The sequence below is a fragment of the Colossoma macropomum genome, unplaced genomic scaffold, assembly GCF_904425465.1.
Source record: "Colossoma macropomum unplaced genomic scaffold, Colossoma_macropomum, whole genome shotgun sequence".
Lineage (NCBI taxonomy): Eukaryota > Metazoa > Chordata > Actinopteri > Characiformes > Serrasalmidae > Colossoma > Colossoma macropomum.
In genome coordinates this window covers 15,454,276-15,467,945 of record NW_023494807.1, presented here as the reverse complement: position 1 = coordinate 15,467,945, position 13,670 = coordinate 15,454,276, and the positions used below count along the sequence as shown (strand labels likewise).

Below are 13,670 nucleotides of genomic sequence, written 5' to 3'. Positions count from 1 at the left end.
GCACCTGAGCGTCACGGCCGCCGCGATTCCCTGAGCTTGCTGCTGGGTGTTTCTGTAGTGTAGTGGTCATCACGTTCGCCTAACACGCGAAAGGTCCCCGGTTCGAAACCGGGCAGAAACATGCTGCGCCTCTTTTTCGCTCATGTCACGGAATTATCTTACGAGAAGTGCCGTTGTTCGGGGGGGAGCACCCACACAACGTAACTAGCCAAGCTGGAGACGCTTCTGAAGTGGGCAAGGAGAGCCTTATGCCGCCTTGCATGACGTAATGTACAGGAGCAGGAGCGGCGAGGCAGGTGCATTGTTCCTTTGCTCGGTTTCATTTTCTCACTGGACATACCCAGCAACACCGTCGTCCTCGTTAGTATAGTGGACAGTATCTCCGCCTGTCACGCGGAAGACCGGGGTTCGATTCCCCGACGGGGAGGCTTTGCCCTTTTCTCGAAGCGCTCACCCAGCTGAGGAAGGCGTCAAAAGTTTCCTGAAAGCGGTGAGCTGATCGACGTTCTGACGCTCTCCGCTCAAAGGAAAAGCTTCAGCCAGCTTCAAGTGGTGCGACAGGTCAGCATGCCCATTTGAACAGACTGTTGGAAACGCTCCTGTCCAAACTGCTCAAACGCCAGTGTGTTCGGGTCTGAAATGTTGCTGGATGTGTCACAGCTTCTTCACTTTTGCCCATTAGGGACTGTGCCATGTTCCTACCGTGTCTTTTTATAATTGCTGGCCTCTCCAAAACGCTGAAAAAGGGTAGTGAATGCGTCATGCTATGTTATTAACTCTTCGCAATCACTCAAAGTGGAGGCATTTGTAAAGCGATCGACCAGAGCCTTGTAGTGGCTTTCCTGATGCCATGCGCTGGAGAAGCGGCGAAACACTGCATTGCTGCTTTGTCCGATTCCATTTTGTCACTGCACATGCCCTGCAGCGACATGATCCTCCCTAGTATTGTGGACACTATCTCCGTGTCTCGCCTCGTGTAGGAAAACGTGAGCGCGGGGCAAGTGGTGGGATAGGTCATTTGGCGGGACCAGTGAAGCTTTGGGCCCAGTGTTTATAACAGCCTTGTCCAGATTGCACATTTCAGTCTCTGAGCATGGCCCCGACCTTGCTCAAACGCCGGTGTTTTTGGGTCTCATACACCGCTGGATGTATTGGCCGCTCGCTCGCTTTTGCCCTTTAGAGGGTCTGCAGCGTTTGTACCGTTTGCTCCATTTGTCGCAGCCCCTCAGAAATGTTGAAACGCGTTGAAACCCTGACTGCTACTTTTAGCATAAATAATGCCAACTAAATACGTAACACTAACTAGATACGGCTCTGTCCAGGCAACAGTGTCCTGTGAGCAGCGCTCTTTGACCAGTGCTGTGCTGAGAACGATCCACTACCCAGTGACCACCCGCTCTGTGGTGGTCCTGACCATTGAAGAACAGAGCGAAAGGGGGCTAACAAATTATGCAGAGAAACAGATGGATTACAGTTTGTAATCGTAGAATTGTAGAACTACAATACGAAAGGAATGTAGATACGAAGCAGTAAAAAGTTAAAACCATACAGGTAAAAGTCTAAAACTCAAGCACTTCTCTAACACAAGAGACAAGGTCTTGTAAACTAAGTTAAAGAAAATAGTGGTAAAACACCTAAAGCAAAAGCACACTCTTAACGTAAGAAATTCAAAAACCATAAACAAGTTAAAACACATCACATCACATGTTGTAGCGGTCCTCTCTCCAGTGAGCCATCTTGAAGGCCTTCTTGTAAGATTTAAGCTCCGCCCCAATTACACCGGCCAGGCCTCTGGTTGGTCACATGCCCTAAACATGACTGATGGCAAAAGCAGGTACACCTGTGAAGGGACAGATAGAGAGAGAGAGAGAGAGACACACACACACACACAGAAATAAAATACATGCTCACTCGTAACACAATCTCATCAAACGTAGGTTTGCATTTGTGGTAGAACAGCACTGTAACGACTGGCGTGAGCAATAACTACGTGTAGGCTGCTTTGCCTAGCCATGCTGTGCTGCAGACGTCTGCCGTGAGCACAATTGCCTGTAAACCCAAGGAAAGCCATAACACACAGCCGAAAACACGCACAAGCAAATTCACAGAAGTCTAAAAGCATAGTTCAGCTAAAAAGCATAGCTAGGCAATTTTATCCTTTCCCCAAATGTAGGCCATCAGCCAACACGTGTTTGGGGTCGGCAGACCCGTCTTGGCGTAAAGCTGGAATTGCGGGGGATATGAAGGCACTTCCATTGGGCATTCCCAGTGGCATCCGGGTGCTCCAAGTGGCAGCCTTCCGTTCGTTGTCAAGCTGAGGGGAGGGGGAAAGGCAAGAGCGGCATGGTTTCTGTAGTGTAGTGGTTATCACGTTCGCCTCACACGCGAAAGGTCCCCGGTTCGAAACCGGGCAGAAACAAACAGCACCTTTTGGGACGCTTTTAATATCCGCCAACCCCTTTGTGTAAGCATGACGTGCACCTGAGCGTCACGGCCGCCGCGATTCCCTGAGCTTGCTGCTGGGTGTTTCTGTAGTGTAGTGGTCATCACGTTCGCCTAACACGCGAAAGGTCCCCGGTTCGAAACCGGGCAGAAACATGCTGCGCCTCTTTTTCGCTCATGTCACGGAATTATCTTACGAGAAGTGCCGTTGTTCGGGGGGGAGCACCCACACAACGTAACTAGCCAAGCTGGAGACGCTTCTGAAGTGGGCAAGGAGAGCCTTATGCCGCCTTGCATGACGTAATGTACAGGAGCAGGAGCGGCGAGGCAGGTGCATTGTTCCTTTGCTCGGTTTCATTTTCTCACTGGACATACCCAGCAACACCGTCGTCCTCGTTAGTATAGTGGACAGTATCTCCGCCTGTCACGCGGAAGACCGGGGTTCGATTCCCCGACGGGGAGGCTTTGCCCTTTTCTCGAAGCGCTCACCCAGCTGAGGAAGGCGTCAAAAGTTTCCTGAAAGCGGTGAGCTGATCGACGTTCTGACGCTCTCCGCTCAAAGGAAAAGCTTCAGCCAGCTTCAAGTGGTGCGACAGGTCAGCATGCCCATTTGAACAGACTGTTGGAAACGCTCCTGTCCAAACTGCTCAAACGCCAGTGTGTTCGGGTCTGAAATGTTGCTGGATGTGTCACAGCTTCTTCACTTTTGCCCATTAGGGACTGTGCCATGTTCCTACCGTGTCTTTTTATAATTGCTGGCCTCTCCAAAACGCTGAAAAAGGGTAGTGAATGCGTCATGCTATGTTATTAACTCTTCGCAATCACTCAAAGTGGAGGCATTTGTAAAGCGATCGACCAGAGCCTTGTAGTGGCTTTCCTGATGCCATGCGCTGGAGAAGCGGCGAAACACTGCATTGCTGCTTTGTCCGATTCCATTTTGTCACTGCACATGCCCTGCAGCGACATGATCCTCCCTAGTATTGTGGACACTATCTCCGTGTCTCGCCTCGTGTAGGAAAACGTGAGCGCGGGGCAAGTGGTGGGATAGGTCATTTGGCGGGACCAGTGAAGCTTTGGGCCCAGTGTTTATAACAGCCTTGTCCAGATCGCACATTTCAGTCTCTGAGCATGGCCCCGACCTTGCTCAAACGCCGGTGTTTTTGGGTCTCATACACCGCTGGATGTATTGGCCGCTCGCTCGCTTTTGCCCTTTAGAGGGTCTGCAGCGTTTGTACCGTTTGCTCCATTTGTCGCAGCCCCTCAGAAATGTTGAAACGCGTTGAAACCCTGACTGCTACTTTTAGCATAAATAATGCCAACTAAATACGTAACACTAACTAGATACGGCTCTGTCCAGGCAACAGCGTCCTGTGAGCAGCGCTCTTTGACCAGTGCTGTGCTGAGAACGATCCACTACCCAGTGACCACCCGCTCTGTGGTGGTCCTGACCATTGAAGAACAGAGCGAAAGGGGGCTAACAAATTATGCAGAGAAACAGATGGATTACAGTTTGTAATCGTAGAATTGTACAACTACAATACGAAAGGAATGTAGATACGAAGCAGTAAAAAGTTAAAACCATACAGGTAAAAGTCTAAAACTCAAGCACTTCTCTAACACAAGAGACAAGGTCTTGTAAACTAAGTTAAAGAAAATAGTGGTAAAACACCTAAAGCAAAAGCACACTCTTAACGTAAGAAATTCAAAAACCATAAACAAGTTAAAACACATCACATCACATGTTGTAGCGGTCCTCTCTCCATTGAGCCATCTTGAAGGCCTTCTTGTAAGATTTAAGCTCCGCCCCAATTACACCGGCCAGGCCTCTGGTTGGTCACATGCCCTAAACATGACTGATGGCAAAAGCAGGTACACCTGTGAAGGGACAGATTGAGAGAGAGAGAGAGAGACACACACACACACACAGAAATAAAATACATGCTCACTCGTAACACAATCTCATCAAACGTAGGTTTGCATTTGTGGTAGAACAGCACTGTAACGACTGGCGTGAGCAATAACTACGTGTAGGCTGCTTTGCCTAGCCATGCTGTGCTGCAGACGTCTGCCGTGAGCACAATTGCCTGTAAACCCAAGGAAAGCCATAACACACAGCCGAAAACACGCACAAGCAAATTCACAGAAGTCTAAAAGCATAGTTCAGCTAAAAAGCATAGCTAGGCAATTTTATCCTTTCCCCAAATGTAGGCCATCAGCCAACACGTGTTTGGGGTCGGCAGACCCGTCTTGGCGTAAAGCTGGAATTGCGGGGGATATGAAGGCACTTCCATTGGGCATTCCCAGTGGCATCCGGGTGCTCCAAGTGGCAGCCTTCCGTTCGTTGTCAAGCTGAGGGGAGGGGGAAAGGCAAGAGCGGCATGGTTTCTGTAGTGTAGTGGTTATCACGTTCGCCTCACACGCGAAAGGTCCCCGGTTCGAAACCGGGCAGAAACAAACAGCACCTTTTGGGACGCTTTTAATATCCGCCAACCCCTTTGTGTAAGCATGACGTGCACCTGAGCGTCACGGCCGCCGCGATTCCCTGAGCTTGCTGCTGGGTGTTTCTGTAGTGTAGTGGTCATCACGTTCGCCTAACACGCGAAAGGTCCCCGGTTCGAAACCGGGCAGAAACATGCTGCGCCTCTTTTTCGCTCATGTCACGGAATTATCTTACGAGAAGTGCCGTTGTTCGGGGGGGAGCACCCACACAACGTAACTAGCCAAGCTGGAGACGCTTCTGAAGTGGGCAAGGAGAGCCTTATGCCGCCTTGCATGACGTAATGTACAGGAGCAGGAGCGGCGAGGCAGGTGCATTGTTCCTTTGCTCGGTTTCATTTTCTCACTGGACATACCCAGCAACACCGTCGTCCTCGTTAGTATAGTGGACAGTATCTCCGCCTGTCACGCGGAAGACCGGGGTTCGATTCCCCGACGGGGAGGCTTTGCCCTTTTCTCGAAGCGCTCACCCAGCTGAGGAAGGCGTCAAAAGTTTCCTGAAAGCGGTGAGCTGATCGACGTTCTGACGCTCTCCGCTCAAAGGAAAAGCTTCAGCCAGCTTCAAGTGGTGCGACAGGTCAGCATGCCCATTTGAACAGACTGTTGGAAACGCTCCTGTCCAAACTGCTCAAACGCCAGTGTGTTCGGGTCTGAAATGTTGCTGGATGTGTCACAGCTTCTTCACTTTTGCCCATTAGGGACTGTGCCATGTTCCTACCGTGTCTTTTTATAATTGCTGGCCTCTCCAAAACGCTGAAAAAGGGTAGTGAATGCGTCATGCTATGTTATTAACTCTTCGCAATCACTCAAAGTGGAGGCATTTGTAAAGCGATCGACCAGAGCCTTGTAGTGGCTTTCCTGATGCCATGCGCTGGAGAAGCGGCGAAACACTGCATTGCTGCTTTGTCCGATTCCATTTTGTCACTGCACATGCCCTGCAGCGACATGATCCTCCCTAGTATTGTGGACACTATCTCCGTGTCTCGCCTCGTGTAGGAAAACGTGAGCGCGGGGCAAGTGGTGGGATAGGTCATTTGGCGGGACCAGTGAAGCTTTGGGCCCAGTGTTTATAACAGCCTTGTCCAGATTGCACATTTCAGTCTCTGAGCATGGCCCCGACCTTGCTCAAACGCCGGTGTTTTTGGGTCTCATACACCGCTGGATGTATTGGCCGCTCGCTCGCTTTTGCCCTTTAGAGGGTCTGCAGCGTTTGTACCGTTTGCTCCATTTGTCGCAGCCCCTCAGAAACGTTGAAACGCGTTGAAACCCTGACTGCTACTTTTAGCATAAATAATGCCAACTAAATACGTAACACTAACTAGATACGGCTCTGTCCAGGCAACAGCGTCCTGTGAGCAGCGCTCTTTGACCAGTGCTGTGCTGAGAACGATCCACTACCCAGTGACCACCCGCTCTGTGGTGGTCCTGACCATTGAAGAACAGAGCGAAAGGGGGCTAACAAATTATGCAGAGAAACAGATGGATTACAGTTTGTAATCGTAGAATTGTACAACTACAATACGAAAGGAATGTAGATACGAAAGCAGTAAAAAGTTAAAACCATACAGGTAAAAGTCTAAAACTCAAGCACTTCTCTAACACAAGAGACAAGGTCTTGTAAACTAAGTTAAAGAAAATAGTGGTAAAACACCTAAAGCAAAAGCACACTCTTAACGTAAGAAATTCAAAAACCATAAACAAGTTAAAACACATCACATCACATGTTGTAGCGGTCCTCTCTCCATTGAGCCATCTTGAAGGCCTTCTTGTAAGATTTAAGCTCCGCCCCAATTACACCGGCCAGGCCTCTGGTTGGTCACATGCCCTAAACATGACTGATGGCAAAAGCAGGTACACCTGTGAAGGGACAGATTGAGAGAGAGAGAGAGAGACACACACACACACACACAGAAATAAAATACATGCTCACTCGTAACACAATCTCATCAAACGTAGGTTTGCATTTGTGGTAGAACAGCACTGTAACGACTGGCGTGAGCAATAACTACGTGTAGGCTGCTTTGCCTAGCCATGCTGTGCTGCAGACGTCTGCCGTGAGCACAATTGCCTGTAAACCCAAGGAAAGCCATAACACACAGCCGAAAACACGCACAAGCAAATTCACAGAAGTCTAAAAGCATAGTTCAGCTAAAAAGCATAGCTAGGCAATTTTATCCTTTCCCCAAATGTAGGCCATCAGCCAACACGTGTTTGGGGTCGGCAGACCCGTCTTGGCGTAAAGCTGGAATTGCGGGGGATATGAAGGCACTTCCATTGGGCATTCCCAGTGGCATCCGGGTGCTCCAAGTGGCAGCCTTCCGTTCGTTGTCAAGCTGAGGGGAGGGGGAAAGGCAAGAGCGGCATGGTTTCTGTAGTGTAGTGGTTATCACGTTCGCCTCACACGCGAAAGGTCCCCGGTTCGAAACCGGGCAGAAACAAACAGCACCTTTTGGGACGCTTTTAATATCCGCCAACCCCTTTGTGTAAGCATGACGTGCACCTGAGCGTCACGGCCGCCGCGATTCCCTGAGCTTGCTGCTGGGTGTTTCTGTAGTGTAGTGGTCATCACGTTCGCCTAACACGCGAAAGGTCCCCGGTTCGAAACCGGGCAGAAACATGCTGCGCCTCTTTTTCGCTCATGTCACGGAATTATCTTACGAGAAGTGCCGTTGTTCGGGGGGGAGCACCCACACAACGTAACTAGCCAAGCTGGAGACGCTTCTGAAGTGGGCAAGGAGAGCCTTATGCCGCCTTGCATGACGTAATGTACAGGAGCAGGAGCGGCGAGGCAGGTGCATTGTTCCTTTGCTCGGTTTCATTTTCTCACTGGACATACCCAGCAACACCGTCGTCCTCGTTAGTATAGTGGACAGTATCTCCGCCTGTCACGCGGAAGACCGGGGTTCGATTCCCCGACGGGGAGGCTTTGCCCTTTTCTCGAAGCGCTCACCCAGCTGAGGAAGGCGTCAAAAGTTTCCTGAAAGCGGTGAGCTGATCGACGTTCTGACGCTCTCCGCTCAAAGGAAAAGCTTCAGCCAGCTTCAAGTGGTGCGACAGGTCAGCATGCCCATTTGAACAGACTGTTGGAAACGCTCCTGTCCAAACTGCTCAAACGCCAGTGTGTTCGGGTCTGAAATGTTGCTGGATGTGTCACAGCTTCTTCACTTTTGCCCATTAGGGACTGTGCCATGTTCCTACCGTGTCTTTTTATAATTGCTGGCCTCTCCAAAACGCTGAAAAAGGGTAGTGAATGCGTCATGCTATGTTATTAACTCTTCGCAATCACTCAAAGTGGAGGCATTTGTAAAGCGATCGACCAGAGCCTTGTAGTGGCTTTCCTGATGCCATGCGCTGGAGAAGCGGCGAAACACTGCATTGCTGCTTTGTCCGATTCCATTTTGTCACTGCACATGCCCTGCAGCGACATGATCCTCCCTAGTATTGTGGACACTATCTCCGTGTCTCGCCTCGTGTAGGAAAACGTGAGCGCGGGGCAAGTGGTGGGATAGGTCATTTGGCGGGACCAGTGAAGCTTTGGGCCCAGTGTTTATAACAGCCTTGTCCAGATTGCACATTTCAGTCTCTGAGCATGGCCCCGACCTTGCTCAAACGCCGGTGTTTTTGGGTCTCATACACCGCTGGATGTATTGGCCGCTCGCTCGCTTTTGCCCTTTAGAGGGTCTGCAGCGTTTGTACCGTTTGCTCCATTTGTCGCAGCCCCTCAGAAACGTTGAAACGCGTTGAAACCCTGACTGCTACTTTTAGCATAAATAATGCCAACTAAATACGTAACACTAACTAGATACGGCTCTGTCCAGGCAACAGCGTCCTGTGAGCAGCGCTCTTTGACCAGTGCTGTGCTGAGAACGATCCACTACCCAGTGACCACCCGCTCTGTGGTGGTCCTGACCATTGAAGAACAGAGCGAAAGGGGGCTAACAAATTATGCAGAGAAACAGATGGATTACAGTTTGTAATCGTAGAATTGTACAACTACAATACGAAAGGAATGTAGATACGAAGCAGTAAAAAGTTAAAACCATACAGGTAAAAGTCTAAAACTCAAGCACTTCTCTAACACAAGAGACAAGGTCTTGTAAACTAAGTTAAAGAAAATAGTGGTAAAACACCTAAAGCAAAAGCACACTCTTAACGTAAGAAATTCAAAAACCATAAACAAGTTAAAACACATCACATCACATGTTGTAGCGGTCCTCTCTCCATTGAGCCATCTTGAAGGCCTTCTTGTAAGATTTAAGCTCCGCCCCAATTACACCGGCCAGGCCTCTGGTTGGTCACATGCCCTAAACATGACTGATGGCAAAAGCAGGTACACCTGTGAAGGGACAGATTGAGAGAGAGAGAGAGAGACACACACACACACACAGAAATAAAATACATGCTCACTCGTAACACAATCTCATCAAACGTAGGTTTGCATTTGTGGTAGAACAGCACTGTAACGACTGGCGTGAGCAATAACTACGTGTAGGCTGCTTTGCCTAGCCATGCTGTGCTGCAGACGTCTGCCGTAAGCACAATTGCCTGTAAACCCAAGGAAAGCCATAACACACAGCCGAAAACACGCACAAGCAAATTCACAGAAGTCTAAAAGCATAGTTCAGCTAAAAAGCATAGCTAGGCAATTTTATCCTTTCCCCAAATGTAGGCCATCAGCCAACACGTGTTTGGGGTCGGCAGACCCGTCTTGGCGTAAAGCTGGAATTGCGGGGGATATGAAGGCACTTCCATTGGGCATTCCCAGTGGCATCCGGGTGCTCCAAGTGGCAGCCTTCCGTTCGTTGTCAAGCTGGGGGGAGGGGGAAAGGCAAGAGCGGCATGGTTTCTGTAGTGTAGTGGTTATCACGTTCGCCTCACACGCGAAAGGTCCCCGGTTCGAAACCGGGCAGAAACAAACAGCACCTTTTGGGACGCTTTTAATATCCGCCAACCCCTTTGTGTAAGCATGACGTGCACCTGAGCGTCACGGCCGCCGCGATTCCCTGAGCTTGCTGCTGGGTGTTTCTGTAGTGTAGTGGTCATCACGTTCGCCTAACACGCGAAAGGTCCCCGGTTCGAAACCGGGCAGAAACATGCTGCGCCTCTTTTTCGCTCATGTCACGGAATTATCTTACGAGAAGTGCCGTTGTTCGGGGGGGAGCACCCACACAACGTAACTAGCCAAGCTGGAGACGCTTCTGAAGTGGGCAAGGAGAGCCTTATGCCGCCTTGCATGACGTAATGTACAGGAGCAGGAGCGGCGAGGCAGGTGCATTGTTCCTTTGCTCGGTTTCATTTTCTCACTGGACATACCCAGCAACACCGTCGTCCTCGTTAGTATAGTGGACAGTATCTCCGCCTGTCACGCGGAAGACCGGGGTTCGATTCCCCGACGGGGAGGCTTTGCCCTTTTCTCGAAGCGCTCACCCAGCTGAGGAAGGCGTCAAAAGTTTCCTGAAAGCGGTGAGCTGATCGACGTTCTGACGCTCTCCGCTCAAAGGAAAAGCTTCAGCCAGCTTCAAGTGGTGCGACAGGTCAGCATGCCCATTTGAACAGACTGTTGGAAACGCTCCTGTCCAAACTGCTCAAACGCCAGTGTGTTCGGGTCTGAAATGTTGCTGGATGTGTCACAGCTTCTTCACTTTTGCCCATTAGGGACTGTGCCATGTTCCTACCGTGTCTTTTTATAATTGCTGGCCTCTCCAAAACGCTGAAAAAGGGTAGTGAATGCGTCATGCTATGTTATTAACTCTTCGCAATCACTCAAAGTGGAGGCATTTGTAAAGCGATCGACCAGAGCCTTGTAGTGGCTTTCCTGATGCCATGCGCTGGAGAAGCGGCGAAACACTGCATTGCTGCTTTGTCCGATTCCATTTTGTCACTGCACATGCCCTGCAGCGACATGATCCTCCCTAGTATTGTGGACACTATCTCCGTGTCTCGCCTCGTGTAGGAAAACGTGAGCGCGGGGCAAGTGGTGGGATAGGTCATTTGGCGGGACCAGTGAAGCTTTGGGCCCAGTGTTTATAACAGCCTTGTCCAGATTGCACATTTCAGTCTCTGAGCATGGCCCCGACCTTGCTCAAACGCCGGTGTTTTTGGGTCTCATACACCGCTGGATGTATTGGCCGCTCGCTCGCTTTTGCCCTTTAGAGGGTCTGCAGCGTTTGTACCGTTTGCTCCATTTGTCGCAGCCCCTCAGAAACGTTGAAACGCGTTGAAACCCTGACTGCTACTTTTAGCATAAATAATGCCAACTAAATACGTAACACTAACTAGATACGGCTCTGTCCAGGCAACAGCGTCCTGTGAGCAGCGCTCTTTGACCAGTGCTGTGCTGAGAACGATCCACTACCCAGTGACCACCCGCTCTGTGGTGGTCCTGACCATTGAAGAACAGAGCGAAAGGGGGCTAACAAATTATGCAGAGAAACAGATGGATTACAGTTTGTAATCGTAGAATTGTACAACTACAATATGAAAGGAATGTAGATACAAAGCAGTAAAAAGTTAAAACCATACAGGTAAAAGTCTAAAACTCAAGCACTTCTCTAACACAAGAGACAAGGTCTTGTAAACTAAGTTAAAGAAAATAGTGGTAAAACACCTAAAGCAAAAGCACACTCTTAACGTAAGAAATTCAAAAACCATAAACAAGTTAAAACACATCACATCACATGTTGTAGCGGTCCTCTCTCCATTGAGCCATCTTGAAGGCCTTCTTGTAAGATTTAAGCTCCGCCCCAATTACACCGGCCAGGCCTCTGGTTGGTCACATGCCCTAAACATGACTGATGGCAAAAGCAGGTACACCTGTGAAGGGACAGATTGAGAGAGAGAGAGAGAGAGACACACACACACACACAGAAATAAAATACATGCTCACTCGTAACACAATCTCATCAAACGTAGGTTTGCATTTGTGGTAGAACAGCACTGTAACGACTGGCGTGAGCAATAACTACGTGTAGGCTGCTTTGCCTAGCCATGCTGTGCTGCAGACGTCTGCCGTGAGCACAATTGCCTGTAAACCCAAGGAAAGCCATAACACACAGCCGAAAACACGCACAAGCAAATTCACAGAAGTCTAAAAGCATAGTTCAGCTAAAAAGCATAGCTAGGCAATTTTATCCTTTCCCCAAATGTAGGCCATCAGCCAACACGTGTTTGGGGTCGGCAGACCCGTCTTGGCGTAAAGCTGGAATTGCGGGGGATATGAAGGCACTTCCATTGGGCATTCCCAGTGGCATCCGGGTGCTCCAAGTGGCAGCCTTCCGTTCGTTGTCAAGCTGGGGGGAGGGGGAAAGGCAAGAGCGGCATGGTTTCTGTAGTGTAGTGGTTATCACGTTCGCCTCACACGCGAAAGGTCCCCGGTTCGAAACCGGGCAGAAACAAACAGCACCTTTTGGGACGCTTTTAATATCCGCCAACCCCTTTGTGTAAGCATGACGTGCACCTGAGCGTCACGGCCGCCGCGATTCCCTGAGCTTGCTGCTGGGTGTTTCTGTAGTGTAGTGGTCATCACGTTCGCCTAACACGCGAAAGGTCCCCGGTTCGAAACCGGGCAGAAACATGCTGCGCCTCTTTTTCGCTCATGTCACGGAATTATCTTACGAGAAGTGCCGTTGTTCGGGGGGGAGCACCCACACAACGTAACTAGCCAAGCTGGAGACGCTTCTGAAGTGGGCAAGGAGAGCCTTATGCCGCCTTGCATGACGTAATGTACAGGAGCAGGAGCGGCGAGGCAGGTGCATTGTTCCTTTGCTCGGTTTCATTTTCTCACTGGACATACCCAGCAACACCGTCGTCCTCGTTAGTATAGTGGACAGTATCTCCGCCTGTCACGCGGAAGACCGGGGTTCGATTCCCCGACGGGGAGGCTTTGCCCTTTTCTCGAAGCGCTCACCCAGCTGAGGAAGGCGTCAAAAGTTTCCTGAAAGCGGTGAGCTGATCGACGTTCTGACGCTCTCCGCTCAAAGGAAAAGCTTCAGCCAGCTTCAAGTGGTGCGACAGGTCAGCATGCCCATTTGAACAGACTGTTGGAAACGCTCCTGTCCAAACTGCTCAAACGCCAGTGTGTTCGGGTCTGAAATGTTGCTGGATGTGTCACAGCTTCTTCACTTTTGCCCATTAGGGACTGTGCCATGTTCCTACCGTGTCTTTTTATAATTGCTGGCCTCTCCAAAACGCTGAAAAAGGGTAGTGAATGCGTCATGCTATGTTATTAACTCTTCGCAATCACTCAAAGTGGAGGCATTTGTAAAGCGATCGACCAGAGCCTTGTAGTGGCTTTCCTGATGCCATGCGCTGGAGAAGCGGCGAAACACTGCATTGCTGCTTTGTCCGATTCCATTTTGTCACTGCACATGCCCTGCAGCGACATGATCCTCCCTAGTATTGTGGACACTATCTCCGTGTCTCGCCTCGTGTAGGAAAACGTGAGCGCGGGGCAAGTGGTGGGATAGGTCATTTGGCGGGACCAGTGAAGCTTTGGGCCCAGTGTTTATAACAGCCTTGTCCAGATTGCACATTTCAGTCTCTGAGCATGGCCCCGACCTTGCTCAAACGCCGGTGTTTTTGGGTCTCATACACCGCTGGATGTATTGGCCGCTCGCTCGCTTTTGCCCTTTAGAGGGTCTGCAGCGTTTGTACCGTTTGCTCCATTTGTCGCAGCCCCTCAGAAACGTTGAAACGCGTTGAAACCCTGACTGCTACTTTTAGCATAAATAATG

The 13,670-nt window shown here is 50.1% G+C and overlaps 17 non-coding genes across 17 annotated transcripts; all 17 read left to right on the top strand.

Annotated features, from left to right (window-relative positions):
* The first annotated feature begins 48 nt into the window (after positions 1 to 48).
* Positions 49 to 121, top strand: trnav-aac. The gene has a single exon. It is a non-coding gene; the product is annotated as a tRNA-Val (tRNA).
* A 234-nt stretch (positions 122 to 355) lies between these two features.
* Positions 356 to 427, top strand: trnad-guc. Its single transcript has one exon. It is a non-coding gene; the product is annotated as a tRNA-Asp (tRNA).
* Positions 428 to 2,346: 1,919 nt separating this feature from the next.
* trnav-cac lies at positions 2,347 to 2,419 on the top strand. The gene has a single exon. It is a non-coding gene; the product is annotated as a tRNA-Val (tRNA).
* Positions 2,420 to 2,525: 106 nt separating this feature from the next.
* On the top strand, positions 2,526 to 2,598 carry trnav-aac. Its single transcript has one exon. It is a non-coding gene; the product is annotated as a tRNA-Val (tRNA).
* Positions 2,599 to 2,832: 234 nt separating this feature from the next.
* On the top strand, positions 2,833 to 2,904 carry trnad-guc. The gene has a single exon. It is a non-coding gene; the product is annotated as a tRNA-Asp (tRNA).
* A 1,919-nt stretch (positions 2,905 to 4,823) lies between these two features.
* trnav-cac lies at positions 4,824 to 4,896 on the top strand. Its single transcript has one exon. It is a non-coding gene; the product is annotated as a tRNA-Val (tRNA).
* Positions 4,897 to 5,002: 106 nt separating this feature from the next.
* On the top strand, positions 5,003 to 5,075 carry trnav-aac. The gene has a single exon. It is a non-coding gene; the product is annotated as a tRNA-Val (tRNA).
* A 234-nt stretch (positions 5,076 to 5,309) lies between these two features.
* On the top strand, positions 5,310 to 5,381 carry trnad-guc. The gene has a single exon. It is a non-coding gene; the product is annotated as a tRNA-Asp (tRNA).
* A 1,922-nt stretch (positions 5,382 to 7,303) lies between these two features.
* Positions 7,304 to 7,376, top strand: trnav-cac. Its single transcript has one exon. It is a non-coding gene; the product is annotated as a tRNA-Val (tRNA).
* A 106-nt stretch (positions 7,377 to 7,482) lies between these two features.
* Positions 7,483 to 7,555, top strand: trnav-aac. The gene has a single exon. It is a non-coding gene; the product is annotated as a tRNA-Val (tRNA).
* A 234-nt stretch (positions 7,556 to 7,789) lies between these two features.
* On the top strand, positions 7,790 to 7,861 carry trnad-guc. The gene has a single exon. It is a non-coding gene; the product is annotated as a tRNA-Asp (tRNA).
* Positions 7,862 to 9,780: 1,919 nt separating this feature from the next.
* trnav-cac lies at positions 9,781 to 9,853 on the top strand. Its single transcript has one exon. It is a non-coding gene; the product is annotated as a tRNA-Val (tRNA).
* A 106-nt stretch (positions 9,854 to 9,959) lies between these two features.
* trnav-aac lies at positions 9,960 to 10,032 on the top strand. Its single transcript has one exon. It is a non-coding gene; the product is annotated as a tRNA-Val (tRNA).
* Positions 10,033 to 10,266: 234 nt separating this feature from the next.
* trnad-guc lies at positions 10,267 to 10,338 on the top strand. Its single transcript has one exon. It is a non-coding gene; the product is annotated as a tRNA-Asp (tRNA).
* Positions 10,339 to 12,259: 1,921 nt separating this feature from the next.
* Positions 12,260 to 12,332, top strand: trnav-cac. The gene has a single exon. It is a non-coding gene; the product is annotated as a tRNA-Val (tRNA).
* Positions 12,333 to 12,438: 106 nt separating this feature from the next.
* trnav-aac lies at positions 12,439 to 12,511 on the top strand. The gene has a single exon. It is a non-coding gene; the product is annotated as a tRNA-Val (tRNA).
* Positions 12,512 to 12,745: 234 nt separating this feature from the next.
* Positions 12,746 to 12,817, top strand: trnad-guc. The gene has a single exon. It is a non-coding gene; the product is annotated as a tRNA-Asp (tRNA).
* Positions 12,818 to 13,670: the final 853 nt, after the last annotated feature.